The sequence below is a fragment of the Sus scrofa genome, chromosome 13 (genome assembly GCF_054392235.1).
Source record: "Sus scrofa isolate SSC_HxYL_T2T_F1_AM1 chromosome 13, Sscrofa_HxYL_maternal_Yorkshire_Landrace_v2.0, whole genome shotgun sequence".
NCBI classification, from domain to species: Eukaryota; Metazoa; Chordata; class Mammalia; order Artiodactyla; family Suidae; genus Sus; species Sus scrofa.
The window spans coordinates 209997567-210013737 of NC_139395.1; positions in this window are offsets into that span (position 1 = coordinate 209997567).

Sequence of the window (16171 nt, forward strand, 5' to 3'; positions counted from 1 at the left end):
CAGAAGAGTCAAGGATTACAATCCCAGCTGTTCTTCAGATGAAATATAAAGAAGTAAATAGGAAGATAAAATTTTTTGACTTTAGACTTTCCCTCTCTGTCAGCTGGAGATATCCAGTCACTGCTTACGTTGTAGAATTACTGTCTTTGTCTCCTTCACAGCAGACAAGTTTGTTCTGGGAACAGCTAGTGATGTAAAAAGTGGTGATGATTGAGAGAGAATGAGAAGCCTCCATCTCTGTCCTCCCCAAACCTGCATCCCCTTCAGAACTTCCCATGTTTGTAAGTGCTCCTGGCTCATTAGCCTTGAGCTCTCAGCTTTGGTTACTTAATTTTTTTCTTTCTCCCTCTCTTTCCCTCTTCCTCTTCCTCTCCCCAATCCCATCCAAGCACCAAGTAGAGTCCATCTTTATTTTTTTAGGGCCACACCTGCAGCATAGGGAAGTTCCCAGGCTAGGGACTGAATCAGAGCTGTAGCTGCAACCTACGCCACAGCAACATCAGATCCTTTAACCCACTGTGATGGGCCAGAGGTTGAACCTGAGCCTCTGCAGGGACCCAAGCCACTGCACTATAGCAACTCTTAGCTTTACCTCTTGAAAACCCCTGTATCAATTGGATAACTTTGTTTCTCACAGCCATCACCCTGATCCAGACCCTTCTCACTTTATTTGGGGAATATTGCAAGACTTAACTTAATTATCCACTTCCAGCCTCTCCGCTGTGTTCCCTGTTGAGCACTGACGCATAATCACATTTCCTAAATCCAATCTTGTGGCTTGTTATTCCTCACCTCATTATCTTAATGTTTCCTCAATGCCTGAACAGGAAGGTCCACACTCTTTACTGTTACTCTTTAGCTCTCCCAGATCCCAAGTTTAGCACGCCTGTCCAACTGTAATTCCCACAACCCAAATATAGCATGAAATTTCCTGTAGGCTGAATGGATTACTGACCCTGGACAGATATGTATTCCCGCCTATTACAGTTTTCTTCCACGCCTCCCTTGCTCTCAAGGGCCTTTTCTTCTACTTTCCACCAAGTGATCCATAATTTAAATCCCTGCCCTAAATGTGAGCTCCTCTCTTAAGGGTCAACATGTTATCTCAGCTTCAAGTGATGGCTTCCATCTTTAAATTTGTATGTTCTCAGTGGCCATTCCAGTATTTCCCAAACTGAGTCCTGCAGGAGCGTGCCATGGCAGTGCTTCTCAAACACTGGCATACCTCAGGATCCCCTAGAAGGTTCCTAAAACAGATTGTCGAGCCCCCTTTTCCCACCCCACCCGCATGTCAAAATCACAAGGTCTCTGGTGGTACAGAATGGGCATCCCTAACAAGGTTCGGGGCTTCAGATGCTGCTGGTTTGAGAACCACACTTAGAGAACTACTATGGTTCCTATGGTTTTAAAAGTTTTGTGTCCATCTGAATCTTCTGGCATGCTGACAAAAAGGGTATTTTCCAAGGCACATACCTTTGTGGTCTGATAAGGTAGGTCAGCCTTTTTTAAAAAATCAAGCCCAGAGGCATTCTGACTCCTCACATCTGCCTGAAGAGTTTGGTTCGGAAAATGCTATCTTCATTCTAAGGACAGGGCAAGCCCCTCCAGCTCTTGTCACTTAGCCATCCCATGGCCCTCATCTCTGAGGGTTCAGCCTATTGTTCCAGATAAAGTTAGTCTTTTGGGAAAAGTTTTTTTATTCTCAGTCTCTAGCACTGTTGTCCCCATGGGGCAGAACACTCAACACAAATATTTTGGATATCATACAGTTAGAAAAAAATAAACCGGAGTGCCTGTTGTGTCTCCATGGGTTAAGAACCTGGCAGTGTCCATGAGGATGCAGGTTCAATCTCTGGCCTTGCTCAGTGGGTTAAGTATGTGGCATTGCTGCTTAGGCGTAGGTAGGTCACAGATGCGGCTCAGACCTGGCATGACTGTGGATGAGGTGTAGGCCAGCAGCTGCAGCTCCAATTCAGGCTGTGGCCTGGGAACTTTCATACACCACAAGTGTGGTCCTAAAAAGAAAAAAAGAAAAAGATAATTCCTGTGAATTCTTAATTCCTGTGAATACCTTTGATGCACTGTGAAAGTAACCATCGAATTTTTGGGGGTGAGGATTGGGCTGGACTTTGAGAAAAGGCCTCAGGTCATTTTGAAATGCCAGGGTCCGCCTCCACTTTCCCCAGTGTGGGCACCTGAAAGCCAAGCCTCATTTTTCCTCTACTGCTTGAGTTGAGAATTGAATTGTCATAGGCCGGTGTTTAAGGCACATTCTGATTTCTAAGTTAATACTTGGACAATTTGTCCTGTACATTCAGGTGGTTTCTCTTTTTTTTTTTTTTTTTTTTTTTTTTTTTTTTTTTTTCTATTTCTTTGGGCCGCTCCCGCGGCATATGGAGGTTCCCAGGCTAGGGGTCGAATCGGAGCTGTAGCCACCAGCCTACGCCACAGCCACAGCAACGCGGGATCCGAGCCGCGTCTGCAACCTACACCACAGCTCACGGCAACGCCGGATCGTCAACCCACTGAGCAAGGGCAGGGACCGAACCCGCAACCTCATGGTTCCTAGTCGGATTCGTTAACCACTGCGCCACTACGGGAACTCCCAGGTGGTTTCTCATGAATGATTACCAAGTGAATCCAAATGTCACTTTCATTTCAACTTTAAGAATAAAACAAGATTGAGGGCACAGACTAAGTGAGGAAGGTGATTTTTCAGTTCGGTCTTGACTGATTGCTTAATGTTTCAGCAAGGACAATGTGCGTGGGATAAAAAGGAGCTTGGGGAGGGGTGGGCAGGATGCTGGAGATGCTCATGCATTTTCCCAGTGCCTCTGTGTGCCTGGTATAGAGAGGTTGCTGTGTGAAGGTCTCTCTATTGCAGGGAGCAGTCTGCGGAGGTACCACCACTGCTGGATGGAGAAGCCAGGAAAACCTACTAGGAAGCAATCTCCTTCATGAGAACAGTCAGAATTAAAACGATTGCGTAGTTAGTTCAAAACAGCCTTCTCCTAAACTTATGTAATCACTAGTAGCATTTCCCCAGATAGTGTTCCCCAGAACACCTGGTAGAAAAAGTTTGTGTAAATATATGGATCTGAATCTCTGTGTCATAGTAATGTGCCAAAACTTTTGTCCCTTTATTTTTTTTTAATTTTGTTGAAGAACAGTTGATTTATAATGTTGCATTAATTTCTGCTATACAGCAAAGTGACTCCATTTTGGGGTTTGTATGTCTGTTGTCTTTTTAGGGCTGTACCCGAAGCATATGGAAGTTCCCAGGCTAGGGATTGAATCAGAGCTGTAGCTGCCAGCCTACGCCATAGCCACAGCCATGCCAGATCTGAGCCCTGTCTGCAACCTACACCACAGCTCACAGCAATGCCAGATCCTTAACCCACTGAGCAAAGCCAGGGACTGAACCTGCGTCCTATGGATACCAGTCGAGTTCAAGGTTTCGTTACCTCTGAGCCACTATGGGAACTCTAGTTTTATGTGTGTATGTGTGTGTGTGTGTGTGTGTGTATATAATCTTTCATATTCTTTTCCAGCATTGTTTATCACAGGATATTGAATATAGTTCCCTGTCAACCCATTTTTTAATTACTTATTTATTTTTCTTTTTTGGCTGTCCCATGGCATATGGAGTTCCCTGGCCAGGGATCAGATTCAAGCCACAGTTGACACCTACGCCACAGCTGCAGCAGCACAGGATCCTTTAACTCACTGTGCTGGGCTGGGAATCAAACCTGGGTCCTGGCACTACAGACGCGACCGATCCCGTTCTGCTAGAATGGCACACTCCCTAATTATTTTCAAGGAAATACAGAGGTGCGAACATTCCCCGTGATAAAAGATGATCCTGGAATCTTCTGATGCCCCTCAGGAATATCATAGTGTTTTAAAGTTCAAATCCAGAGTCGCTTTAAGAAATTCAATTAAATATTAATTTTACCCAGGAGATATTTTTTAAGAGCTGGATTTTATCATGAGTAAATTCCAAATTTTAGAGTTGGAGAGAAGCTTACAGTGCAAACTGAGGGTCAGACATGTGAAATGACTTGTGTAAGTGGAAAAAACCTGAATGTTTGATGATAGGAAACACCGAGGGTAGAAAAGATAATACAGCCGCACTAGGGAATATAACACGAATACTAGAAAAAAGAATTATTGATCCAGTGACCTAGAGGTGTATCCCTTACCCATTATTGAGTAAAAAAGAAGCAAGTTAGGAGTTCCCTGGCGGCTCAGTGGGTTAAGGGTCTGGTGTTGTCATTGCTGTGGCACGGGTTTGATCCCTGGCCTGGGAATTTGCAGGCCCAAATGGGTTTGGCCAATTTTTTAAAAAGACGAAAACAAGTTAATAGTAGTATGTGTTATATGATCTCAATTTTGAAAGAAGAAAGCAGAACTATATGTGAATAACCATGTTTTGATAAGTTTGAGCATCAGAAGAAAAAAAAACATGAAAGAAGACTTCGAAATGATAGCACCGATTATCTTGGAAGGGGCAGGGATGAGTTCTTCCACTTTTTCTTTAATGTCTCTGTGTCGTTTGCTTGGAGTCACTGACTCTATATCACTTTTGTAGATAAGTGGAAAATTCAAAAAGATATTTCGTATGAAAAGGACTCAAAAGAGGAAGGCCTTAAAGTGTTTCAGAAATTTTTGTTAGAAAAACTACCCTTCTTTTCCTCCCTTTGAAGTGAGCCATGGTGAGCCTGTCAACTGCAAAGCAAATGAGAACTTGTAAAGTTCTCCGGCACAGTTGCTTTGTCCTGAATGTTCTACCCTGTGATGTTGTTGAAATAACCAACCTGCATTAAGCAGTAGGGACTTCACTGAACTGCTACCAAAATTATATTTAAAAAATTTGCTTGAGGAGTTCCTGGCGTGGCTCAGTGGTAACAAACCCAAGTAGTGTCCATGAGGACATGGGTTCAACCCCTGGCCTCACACAGTGGGTTAAGGATCCGGTGTTGCCGTGAGCTGTGGTGTAGGGCGCAGACATGGCTCGGATCCCTTGTGACTGTGGCTGCGCTGTAGGCCGGCAGCTGCAGCTCCTATTTGACCCCAAGCCTGGGAACGTCCATGTGATACAGGTGCAGCCCTAAAAAGACAACCACAAAAATTGCTTGAAGGGTTCTGAATATGGAGATTAGAAATGTCCAATGGAAAGATCCCCTATTAGAGCAATTTCATCATGTGACTGATCCACTGGTGAACATTTCTATGCAAGTCCCAGAAGGAACCCAAAGCAGCTCCCCAAATATTGTCCTTGGTCTCTAAGGGCTTATCCTGGAGATGAAGAGAAAAGTCTAAATACACAGAAAAAGTAGATATTGTAATGAGAAAGAAAACTATGCAGTGCCCACCTCAAGGCTGTAGACATTCAAAGAATGAATACATAAAAGCTGCCAGACTTGGAAAAATGCTGCATTGAAATTTTTTTCTTAGCCAGAAATGAAATAAAATAAAATTCAGATCTCTGCAAAATGCCACAGTGACTTCAAGGAAAATAATTCATTCAAAAAAACAAGAGTTCCCTGGTGGTTCAGGGGGTTAAGGACCCAGTGTTGTCACTGCTGTGGCTCAGGCCACCGCTGTGGCATAGGTTCAATCCCTGGCCCGTGAACTTCTGTGTGCCATGGGTACAGCCAAAAAAAAAAGACAAACAAACCCAGAACATAAAAGAATTGGACTATTTTTTTTGACATCATGCTAGTGGACAACACATGCCCTTTAACCTCCTCCTTGCATTAATTGCAATTATGAAGGTGGCTGAGCCTTTGGTGTTATTTAAGTATTTCCTCAGCTTCTATGAACTCTGAAGGAGGCCACTCTTATAAATCTACAAATGATACTGCTGCTCCAAATTTTCGTTAAGGAAATGGAGTGATTTTTTTCCCTGGCAATGTTTACGTCTTCAGTAGAGCTCTCAGAAATAATCTCAAAACTCTGCAGACTTGCCTTTGTTTCTGGGCAGCCTTCCAGCCAGGGACAGGATTGAAACACTTTGTATTTAGCCCTTCAGACATGAGTGGTCTCCCTGCCGAGGCTGCTTGGGACCAAACTGCTTCCTCAATGTCATGATCACCTAGAGCCCCATTATTACTAATGATGGCTACTCATGAAGGCTTCTCCATCTGCAAAGTGTTTCATAATGGCATTCACTTATCATTTATTAGATGTTAATGCCTAATTACGGGACGCCTCTGCCAAGCCGTAGAAGGGCTGGCTGGGTATGCTTGGCTTCTGGGGTGGGGTACCCAGCCCCTTCCCCCTACCAGGCTGAATGAATGTGGGCTCAGGGGTGTCAGTTTCATCAGCCTGGCATACCACCAGCCCCTGCATATCTTTGCCCTGAGGATAGGAACCTGCAGATCAAACCGGGTAAATCCTGACCTGATCTGGGCTGTGTTCCGCCCTTTGGTTCCCAGTTACCACTGGTGCTATGAAGATTGGGTATTTGTTATTTTCCTTAGCAGCAAAGACCACCTCCTTCCCTTGGATATAGCATTTATAGTTTCAGTCACTAGAAATAATTCTCCTATCAAAGGCATATGAATAGTTTAAAGAATATTTTTTAAAAATACAGTGGATGTATTTATACTGAAATGTACATTGTGCCAATGATTGTATGTCTTTTTTTTTTTTAATGTTGCTGTTTTATCAAAACAAAAACCATTCTTCTTGTCTTATTATCTATTGGCATGACTTGTCAGGACTTGATAATCCAGCTGAGCATTTGAATAAGCAAAATATTCCTTAAAGTGTCCAGAGCATTCTAAGGAAGTTTGGAAAGGTGGTCTGAGTCTCTTTTTGATGATGAGAGAGCCAATTCAAAAATGGATGTCTCTAGATTTTGTTGAACCTTGGGACTGGGAGGGTCCCTCATGGAGTCTGGGGCCTCGTAGCCCAAGGCCAAAGTCCCAGAGTGTTGGCCGCCCATAATGGTGTTAGTGATGAGCCTCCCATATCTGGACTGTGCAGGGAGCCGAGGAGATGCAGGGACTCAAAAAAGGACCTTTCCTGATGGCAGAAAAACCTGAAGGCAGGTTCCTAACCAAGGAAGGGAGCTCACCTGAATGGTACATGCTGAAGGTGGGCCTCTGGACAGGATAAAAGCCTACCTGAATGGTGCATGCCCAAGGTGGGCTTCTGGTCAGGATGAAAGCCTGCCTGTACGGTACAAGCTGAGGGCAGGCCTTAGATTACACAGCTCTCATTTTGATGTTGATGGGGAAGAATTGGGGCTTTCCTGGGAAAACAATTTCCATGTTTGCACCGGAGAACATGGATTGTTTCGTAGGTGACCTAGTCTTTCCTGTTGTTTTATTTGTTACTCAGTTTTCCTCAGTCTTTCCTGATTATTTGCTTATTATTCTTATTTCCCATTCTTATTTTCCTGTAGTGATTTGTGATTTAACAAAATTACAATAATAATATAATAAGAATTTCATTCTAAAGGACTTTCCCCCATTTAAATCCAACTTAATTAAAACATAGTGTTTATCTACTAATTAGTTATATAATAAACTTTAGAGTTAGGATTTTAATGAGGTTCATAGAAGTTAGACATATATTATTCTTGATCAAAAGAAACCCAGCTGTGAGTTTTGTCCTTGATTTTAGAAACTTTTAGTGGTAGCTAGCTAAGTTGATTTGTATTTTCTCATACTGTTTCCCTGCCAAGGACACTTTGAAGATAGACACTAGTCTGAAGACAAGATTTTTTATGTCTGTAACTTCTTCAGCTTGTGGGAACTGGCCATGAGATGGTTTGTGCTGAGTCTCCTCTTTCCCACATGATATGCTGCACCTGTTTGTCCTTGAATTGTACTCATTAAATTTAGTTAAGTTAAAGATTTTAAAATGTGATGTATTGCTACTGCACCATGTGATCAAAAAACAAAGCCTAATAGTTAACCAATGTACTTTTAACACTATGATGTAATCTGTAGTGAAAAACTGTCTATATAATCAACCACTTATGCCAATAAAATTTGAGCAGTCCAGTGCCCTGAAAGAAGGGACAAAGAGACTGCCTCCGTCTCTTTTGCTGACGCTGTCCATCTCCCATCAGGAAAGTGTACACTCCCTGGCTGCTGGAGCTGGCCTCCAGCAGGACTGGTTAAAAACTGATAGAGGACATTGCTTCTCTGAGCATCTATACTTGTCTCATGGTTAGTAACAGATGCACCCCATCTGCATCACTTTCCTGTTGCTATGGACTTGAAGCTGAAGCCTCTCCATGCACTTCCTTCCTGGGGTGAACTTGCCCTTTAAGGCCTTTCCTCCTTTCACTAGGACCTAACCCTCTTGCTGTCCTCCACTTTCCTAAACTGACCCAAATGGCCATAGCCCAGTGGAAACGGAATGCCTGCTTTGTGTGTCTGTGGAAGGAATGGGAAGAGCTGACCTCAGTGTCTTTCTCATTGGTTTCAATTCTAGAAGAACTAGAAAAACAGGCAGAAGTAAAGCCAAGTGTGTTTTCTTTACTAGATGAGATTGACCATGGAACAGTTGTATGTTCCTAGAAAGATAATATTTCATTATGCGTTGTAATTTATTCCTCTCTTGTGGAATAGTGATATCTGTGTCTATTTTACAATTCCTTGAGAAAGGGAAGGTAATCCAAAGAGGATATTCATCTCACATCTGAAAACCCTCCCTACTTTGAAGAAAGTTTAAGATCAGTGGAAACAGGACCTCGATTCTCATTAAGGAAGTTTGTTTCAAAATGTTCTTCCATTCTCTTGATGCTAGAGAGTGGATAATTGACCAAAGCTAAGCCTGCCTTGGACTCCTGTATACCTACCTTGGACTTTGACTCTGGGACAGTGATACAAAGAAGCGGGGGCATTCTCTAATTCATCTTGGAATGATGATAGTGACTTCCACTGTCTAGTAGAAGTAGGGTTAGCAGTGATGCTGGAATAATGGGGCCACAATAGGGTCTATATAGAGTTCCAGTGTCATGATTTTGGCTGTGGTTCTGGCCTCCCTTTATCTTGCCCACGTTCTGTGTTTGGCTGGTTAGCTTTGTCTGAGTCTTCTGATCTACTCCACATCTTTTGGATAAATTGCTTTTTGCCTTTGAGTAATCTGAGTTGGTTTCCATTATGTGGAACCAAGAACTCTGAATAGCGTCCTCATTCTGCAGCCCAGGACATTGACCACAAAGGTTAGTAGAATCTGTTGGGCCCAGCACCACTTTTTAATAATGAAAGAAAGTTTTCTTTAAATTTGGGGTTGAATCTTTGTGTTAGCAAATGTATGTATTCTGAGTTAAGTCTCTGAAGTCCAGAGATCTTTAGCCACTGCGCTTCTATTACTCTAATGCGTTATGCTCATAATGGCTAATTGCACATTCCATACAAATGGTAATGGTACAAACTTCCTTTAAATTCTTATTGCAATGGGTTCTGCTAATGCCTTTTATAGATAACCCTGCCGCAATAGCCTGTGAATTCATGCTGTGAGGAAGGAAATTCTATAAATATTCTTGGCTTTAGGAGGGAAAATAATAACTTCTAGGAGAGAGTTATCTGAAGACTATCTTTACCATTACTTACGAGCTGTATTCTTGATTTGCCTTGTTCCCAAATGTTTACTTAGATTCAACAGTTAAAAACCATCTGTGTTTCTTTCCTACGAATTTGCTGTTTGCCTCATGCATATTTACAAATGGATTATATTTACTTGCCATTTGGGGAACTATTTTCATAGTGCTCACTCCTCATGATGGATTTTTCACACAGTGAATGGATATTGTTTTGGCCTATGTGACCCAGATCTCTGGATTGAACTTTAGGGACAGGTAGTGTGTCTATTGTGTTTCCTTTGTGTATGTTGCATTCTTTCTTTATTGCATAGTGATGTGTACACGCAAATGCTTAGTTAAACTACTATGACTATATTAAAATGTATCAAAATATCCAGAACTATGTTATGAATTACCAGACAAATGCAGCATGAAATAAAAAAGTAAACTCTGAATAAATAAAACACTTATTCAACCACTGTTTATGATGGCATCTTACTAGGTAAAAGGCCCTTTGAGAACAGAAGCTGATGTTCACCCTGCCCTTGAGGGATTACCCATTTAATGAAGGGAAGTCACAGTTTCATTGGGAAGCCTATATTCAAATGGTAACCATGCGTTGGCATCAACCACATGTATCAACTCCTGGTTGGCCTACGTGTTCCTGACAATTCTTTGTAAGTAAGCTTTTGGAGATGGAAAGGGCATATCCTTTAAAGGCTTCAGTCTCTACAACAAAAGTCCCCAATATCTCTAATATTTTAAGGCCAACTTCTATTTTTGTAGTTACACTAAATAGGATAAGTATAAGATTTTGAAACTCTAAGGCCTGAAAGAGAGTGAAAATAGAGAGGACATCAGAACAGTTTAGATCTGGAATGAAGTACAGATTATCTGGTTCAATTCATTTGGTTTACCCGAAGTCCAGAGAGGTTCAACTTTTAGATGTGTATATGTGAGAAATGATTACAACTCCCTTGATGTTTTTTTCTTGCTCTTCCATCTCCTTTCCCCACCTTGTTTGATTCCAGAGTACCACAGAGACCCCATGGGGATGTCTTCATTTTGAGTAGAAGAAAGAGATGCCAGGTCAAATTTGGGTATATCCACATGGTTTTAGGAAGTGAATGGGGACCCAAACTACCCCTTCCTACTGATGCCTCCTCCTTGCCCATGGACTTGTCTTCTTAATGATTAGACGGCAGTGTTAACAGACTTCCCTACAAAGGGTCAGAATAAATATTCCAGGCTTTGTGCACCCTTTGGGCTTTGCCCATCTGCTCTACTCTGCCACTGTCATATGAAAGTAGCCATAGACAATACAAACGAGTGTGGCTGGGTTCCATTAAACTGTGTTTATAGAAGCTAAAACATGAATTTCATACAGTTTTCACATGTCATGAAATAGTATTTTTCTTCTCAATCATCTGAAAACAAAAATCATGCTTAGGTCACAGGTTGTACCAAAGTAGGCAGAAGTCAGATTTGGCAAGTGGCCCGCCGTTTGCCTGTCCCTGTTGTAGGGAAACTTTATGGAATGTTCCTTTTATGCATCCTGATTAATCTAGTTAGAATTGGTGCTCAAATAAAATCAACATAAGGGGGATAGAACTGTCTCAACCCTAGTTAGGATCTCAGAATTTTAGGAATTATTTTCCATATTTCTTTACCTTTTGAGATGATCAGGTGGTGGCCCAGAGGGATAAAATAATTGCCCCAGTGTGACCTGGTTTCTTCAATCAGTTATCAACCTCTCTCTTCTGTGCTCATTTGGATACCCAGTTCTGCTGGACTGTGCCCCATATTTATTTATTTTTTAAATCCTTTATTTTCCTTTTTCCTCATCTTTGCAATTCTCTTTAGGTGATGTCTGCCAGCATTTAGGGAAGGCAGATGCCTATTTGTCTTCTGACCCCCTCAATCATCAAGGAAGCTTCCCAGGGGAGAACTGTGGGTGAAGCTCTATATAAAGAGGTGAGGTAGTTGTTGGGAGGGCTTCAAACTGCTGAGTCATTGCTGTGTCATAATTTACAAGTTGCCATTTCTATTACAAGGCAAATATGAGGGTGTGTGAATTTACGTAAAATATATAACATCAAATTCAGTGATATATTTGCCAATAGCTTTATACAGGGTGGATCAAAGAAAAGGACAGAAGCTTAGAGAATGAAAAGAAAAATGAGATTAAGATTTAATCATGGCCCCAGATTTCAGCCGCACATCAAAGGTGTTTGTTCTGTTGGATTGTTTCAAGAACATCCTTAAATAGATTATTGTATAATTTATTTGTCAGAATAAGGATATTAGATGCTGATAGAGACATTATGAGAAAATCAAATTGTTTTTGGTATCATCCTGAGATAAAAAAATTTGAAGGTAAATATCAGTGTGTAGAACATAGTTTCTCTTTTACTAGAACTATTTCTTCTCTCATTTTTGGCTGACTTTTCCCGGTAATATATCTCAACTCTTCCAAGACTCCAAAGTGAGAAACTGGGCCTCCTAATCGAACCTGCAAAGGAGGTAGTCAAAATCCTGTTTTGTGACTCCTAGCTAGGCCCCTAACCCCAGCTATGAAAAAGATCATGGCATGCAAGAGAAGAGCCTAAAGCATGTTTTTTTGTTTGTTTTGTTTTGCACGAGTTCCGAGTTCCGAAGCCAGGAATCAAATCCATGTCACAGTAGTAACCAGAGCCACTGTAGTGACAACGGATGGATCCTTAACCTGCTGAGCCACCAGCGAAATCCAAGCCAAGAGCTTGGTGATAGGATTTATTTGGGAGAAGTGGGCTTTGAGTTTCATGTTTTCACCCAAGGTTCATATTCATCTCCTCCCTCTCAACAGTAAAGGGGTTCTTCTTTCTCAAGGCAAAAGAGAGGGCTTCAGGGGAGTCATGTGCAGATCTTGAGCCATGAATCCTGTAGTTTATATATATGCCTACAAAAAACATCTCCCTGGGTGAAAGGCTGACTGCCCTGGCCTGGAGCAGCAGAGGACAGGGATGTTTGGAAGGTGATGTGCTCTGATGGTAAGTCAGAATGTGCTGTCACCTGGGGCCACATGAAGGCCACCTGTGAAAGCACCAGCTTGGAGGAGTTCTACATCCTGCCCCCAGGAATTCTGGGAGAATCGAGAAAGTATCAACAAGAAGGGGTTGGAGATTTGCCAGTAGATATAAGACTGACGAAGAAGATAAATGGAATCCCCATCAAGGCAACTGCAGATGAGATCCCTGGCATGGAGATGTAGTCTAAAGAACCTACAAAGCATCTGGCGATAGAACCAACTTTAAATACCAGCTAGAATCAAAGCTAGATTACATGGGAGCCAATTAAATGGTCTCTTTCCTATCTTCTTACCTTTTCTCCCCTCTTTTGCTCCAAACCTGGAGGGGTTAGAAACCATAGCTTAAAGGGCAGGGATATTCAAGGCTGAGCAATGTTTTCTCCCTTCACTTTTTTTTTAAACTGAAATATAATTGATTCACAATGTTGTGCTAGTTTCAGGTTTACAGCAAAATGATTCAGTTTTACATTTATGTGTATATGTATATTTTTCAGATTTTTTTCCATTATAGGTTATTACAAGACGTTGAATTTAGTTAGTTCAGTTCCCTGTGCTACACAGTGGGTCCTTGTTTATTTTATTTTTCCATTTTTTAAGGTTTTATTGAAGTATAGTTAATCTACAATATTGTGATCATTTCTGCTGTATAGCAAAGTGAGTCAGTTATTTACATACATATGTCCATTCTTTTTAGATTCTTTTCTCATATAGGTTATCACAGAATATTGAGTGGATTTCCCTGGGCTGTACAGCAGGTCCCCACTGACCATCCATTCTATATACTGCAGTGTGCATATGCCAATCCCAAACCCCCATCCATCCCTCCCCGCAACCTGTCTATTCGGTAACCTTACTTTGTTTTCAGTCTGTGATTCTGTTTTTATTTTGTAAATGAATTCATTTATTTCATTGCTTTTAGATTTCACATAGAAATGGTATCATACAACATTTGTCTTTCTTTGTCTGACTTCTCTTAGTATGATAACCTCTAGATCCATCCATGTTGCTGCACATTGCACTATTTCATGCTTTTTATGGCTGAGTAATAACCCATTGTATATATGTTTCACATCTTCTTTATCTATTCCTTTATAAATGGACATTAGGTTGCTTCCATGTCTTGGCATAAATAGTGCTGCAATGACTATTGCAGTGCACGTGTCTTTTCTAATTATGGCTTTTTCTGAATTTATGGCAGTGTCTTCTCCCTTCACTTTTAAATGAACTTGAGTCCTAACTCTTGCCTCTTCACGATATGCCCAGAGCTATTGTTGCATAAACTTATAAGAAAAACTGTTTTGGGAAAAAAATTAATTCATTAAAATAATGAGAGGAAAAACTTAAAATAAGCAAGTAAAAACCATATACATAATTAGAACTTCCAATTTGATTCTACTTTGCCTCATCAAAGTGTTAAGATTTTCTGAGTGATGAGGAAAGCTGTATTAGGAAGTATTAGGAAGGAAGGCTTTGAGCAAGAGGATAGCAGGATGGGAAAATTCTAAATGTGAGTATTTTAATACTAAAGAGTGAAAAGATTACTTAGAAAACTAAGCATGGGATTATGGCCATTGAGAAAAGAAAACAAATTCTTGGGGGAATAAGAACCCTGGAGACAAATGAGAATGGGTAGGCTAGGCAAACTTATTTCATAGTTATTTTTTAATTATTTGTGTTCAAAATTTGACTTTTAAAGGAGGAATAAAATGCAATGTGTTAAAATTGGGGGAGGGGGGCCTTAAAGTTGGTGGTGCGAGAGATTGAAATGGAGTTTCCTGTATATTCTTAGTAATTTTTAGAATAAGCTGAGCACCCATGGTGTGAACTCAGATAATTTTTTTTTTTTTTGGGTCCTTCTGTCTTGTCTAGAGCCACACCTGAGGCATGTGGAAGTTCCCAGGCTAGGGATCTAATCGGAGCTATAGCCACCAGCCTGCACCAGAGCCACAGCAACGCAGGATCCAAGCTGTGTCTTCAACCTACACCACAGCTCACGGCAACACCAGATCCTTAACCCACTGAGCGAGGCCAGGGATTGAACCCGCAACCTCATGGTTCCTAGTTGGATTCGTTAACCACTGAGCCATGACAGGAACTCCTCAGATAATTTTTGATTATTATGAATAATCAAGTCCCTCAGAATATATAAAATTTAGTCTATAATTAAAATTTAGCCTACAGTTTCAATGGTCTTCTTTGCTATATGCTTTTGTTTTAAGTCCTCCAAAGGTATAATACTAAGCAGTTGAAAATTATCTCATGAATTTCCTGAATATGAATTTTTTCTTTCAAGACCTATCTGCACCTCTCTCAGTTTACTTGATTATTTTGAATTTTATGGACATAAAATTGATCACCTGTAATGTGAGCTGGCAAACTTTTTGTGTAAGAAAATGCAGATAGTAAATGCTTTAGACTTTGTGGGCCTTAGGTCTCTGTTGCAACTATTCAATTTTGTCTTGGAGAACAAAACAGCCACAGACACTATGTAAATAACTGAGCATTACTAACACATTTTTTTTTCTTTTTACGGCTGCATCTGTGGTATATGGAAATTCCTGGGCTAGGGGTCAAATCAGAGATGCAGCTGAGGCCTACACCACAGCCATAGCAACACCAGATCTGAGCCTCATCTGTGACCCACACCAGCTTGTGGCAACACCATATCCTTAACCTACTGAGTAAGGCTAGGGAGCAAACCTGCATTCCCACAGAGACAACAGTGGGTTCTTAACCAGCCAAGTCACAACAGGAACTCCATACAATTTATACTTTACTTACAGATACTAAATATTTCATGTAATTTTCATGTGTCATGAAATAGCTTCTTTTTTTTTTTTTTGACCATTGAAAAATGTAAAAATCTTTCTTATCTCTCTGGTTATACAACAGGACGTGGGCTAGATTTGGCTCTTGGGCTATAGTTTGCAGAGCTCTGACTTGGAAACAAACCAAAAAAAAAAAAAAAAAAAGAATGTCTTTATTATGAAAGACATTCATAATAAAAATTAAAAATTATTTAAAATTTTAAAATTATTTTTTAAATTAAAAATTAAAAATTTTTAATTTAAAAATTATTTTTTAAATTAAAAATTATTTTTTGTCTTTGAAAATTATTTTTTAAAAATTATTTTCTGTCTTTGAAATTTCAAGAGAGAGATTTTTTTTTTTTTTAACATGGCTATGGTAGTAATAGTAACAGCCAATACCTCTATAAGTTTCTATGTGTCCAATTCTTCTCAAAGTACTCTACCTTTGTTTACTCACTTAATTCTTATACTAAGGGAATGAGATAAATACTATTAAATAATTTACCCAAATTCTCAGTGGTAGTGAAAAAAATATGGGCAAGATGCAAATCAAAACAGTCTCTTTCCAGCATGGGTGCACTTAACTACTATGCCGGCTTCTCACTTAAGTCACATGCTCAAGGATGCCCGCTATATTGTTTTTCTGCTTGGGTGTTCTCCGCAAGGTCTAGACAATTTAGCAGGGTGCTTTCCTTTAGAACCTGCTCTTGGTGGGAGTCTCTGAAGTCAGAGGGATGGAAAAATGCT